Below are 2,227 nucleotides of genomic sequence, written 5' to 3'. Positions count from 1 at the left end.
CCGCACCTTCCCGAGTTGGAATCAGCACCGTGGAAACGTGGAAACGTAGTGGTCACGAAACAACCACCTACCTGAGCACCTGCGGAACTCAAGGTGGGAGGACAGTCAGCAGGAACTTGCTCTGGGCGTGGGAGTGGGGAGGGGAGGGGAGGGGGAGGGCCTGGATGTTCTGTTACAGGCCCCCAGTCCTCTGGCTTCTTAAACCAGGTGCCTGCGAGACTTTGAGCGCGTGGGGAGGGGGGACGAGGCGGAGCAGGACGAGAGAGCCACTGGGGTGTTTGGTGGCCGCGGCAGCCAGGACAGTGGATGGGGGCTGAGTGGGCTCCAGGTAACCTCAGGGGTGCCTGGTGCTGGGACCTGGGTGGGGGCAGCGGCATGGAGAGGAGCGGCGAGCCCGGAGGACTGCGCCCTGGTGCCTGGCCGAGAGCCTGCAGAGCCGGGCGGTGCCGTCCATGACGGTGCTGAGCGGAGTGGCAGGAACCCCGCAGTGACCGTCAGTGCCGTTGTCCTATCACCTCCGGTCGGGCTTTTTCTGCGATCGTTTCGTCACTTCTTGCCTGCTGGCCTGGGGCTGCTCCCTGCACTTGTCCCGCGTGCCCCTTCCCCACCCTCGGTGCCGGGCACCGGGCAGTGCCCTCCTGTTGAGGCCCTGAAGGCTGGAGGAGGGGAGCGCGCGTTGCTCAGCCAGGAAGTGGACCCGGAGGGGCCACTGGGGACAGGCCGCCCTCTGGCTTTCGCGAGGCTGGCCTTCCGGCACAGAGAGCTAATGGGGCTTTGGAGTTGACGAGTCGATATTGACGGAAATCGATGTTAATGTGCAGAGAACATCGGTTTGGGTCCCTGCCTGTGGGGGCTGCAGGGGTGGGGGGGGGAGCTCTAAAAATAGGCCCTGAGGACGGCCCGGGAGAGCCATTTCGGGAACTCTGCCCACAGTCGTTCCTGAGGGCACAGACGCCCAGTGCAGCTGCCCTGAGCTGCCGATGGGTGGGCCTCGGGAGGAGGAGGGTGGGCCACAAACTGGCTCTGTGACCTTGGGCCCCCTTAGGCCTCAGGAGCCTTGTCTGTGAGGGAGTGATGGCCCCGCCTCTCAGGTTGGTGGGAAGCTCCCAGGGTTAGTAGCTTTTCTGTCTGAATTGAAGAGCTGCTGCACCACTTTTTCCCTTAGGGCCTTTGCTCCGAAGCTGCCTCCTCCAGGAAGTCTTCCTTGATCAACACACCTCTTTCTGATTGCTCAGCACCCAGGGTTTGCTTGTGCATTCAGAATAAAGGATGTGCAAGTCATGCCTGGGCTGTTGGCACAGCAGGGGACGGGGGACGGGGGACGAGGGCGAGAGTGTCAGTTATGTGCCTGGTCAGGGAGCCCTCACCTCTGAAGGACCTGAGGGAGGGAGGAAAGGGCTTCAGGCAGGGGACCAGCCCGTGCAAACAGCACGTTCCGGACCAGCAGGGAGGCCATAGGAGCTCAGTGGATGAGGCGCGGGGGCCGTGGGGCGAGGCTGCCAGGCGAGGGGGCCGGGGGAGGCCTCGCTTTACTCGGGAGAAGCAGGTCCTGGGAGGGTCTGCAGTGGGTGGAATGCCATCTGGGTCCGTGTCAGCACCGTAGCTTGTCTCACCCATTGCGGAGCCTGATGTGGGTGGAGTCACCGAGAACCAGACAGGAGGTGGCCCTAGCATCGGGCTCTTCTGGCCCAGCGCTGTGTGTGGCGCGCAGCCTCGCTGAGCGCAGCGGCAGTTCAGGGCCGCGGCGTCTCGTTGCCGTTGACGAGGATCAATCACACTTCCTCTCCTTCTGGTGTTGCCCACGGCACCGTGGTTTCCCAGGCCCGGCTGTTCTGGGCGGCGCGGCCAGGATCGCCTGGTGCGCGTCTGCAGGCGTCTCCGTGTCACCTGGGAGACTCTGGGATTACAGGGCGCCTGTGTAGCTGTGGGTGCTGGGCACACAGCGCCGCAGTGTCAGACGCCGGCTGGGAGTCCTCCCGCCGGAGCCTCGTGGCTGCTGCGTGAATGGCAAGTTGAGCCGGAAGCCTCGGGACTGAGCACCATCCATTGTTACAGCCCTTGGGCCCGGGCGGCAGGCGCTGTGCGTCCTGTTCATCCCTCTGACAACCTCAGAGGCACTCCCCAGTCACCGCAGGGTGGGACTCGGGCCGAGGTGCTGGCCCAGGCCAGTGTTCTCCGCTAGACTCAGGTGCTCCTGGGCCTACCCCCCCCTCCACCCCCGCCCCAT

The 2,227-nt window shown here is 64.7% G+C and overlaps 1 protein-coding gene across 1 annotated transcript in view; it reads left to right on the top strand.

Annotated features, from left to right (window-relative positions):
• SULT4A1 (sulfotransferase family 4A, member 1) overlaps positions 1–2,227 on the top strand; it is a 21,169-nt gene that overhangs the window by 9,151 nt on the left and 9,791 nt on the right. The gene's annotated exons all lie outside the window — the stretch shown is intronic.

Source organism: Myotis brandtii, unplaced genomic scaffold (genome assembly GCF_000412655.1).
Source record: "Myotis brandtii unplaced genomic scaffold, ASM41265v1 scaffold138, whole genome shotgun sequence".
NCBI lineage: Eukaryota > Metazoa > Chordata > Mammalia > Chiroptera > Vespertilionidae > Myotis > Myotis brandtii.
The sequence above is the reverse complement of the archived record's forward strand: the minus strand, read 5'-3'. Positions and strand labels throughout refer to the sequence as shown.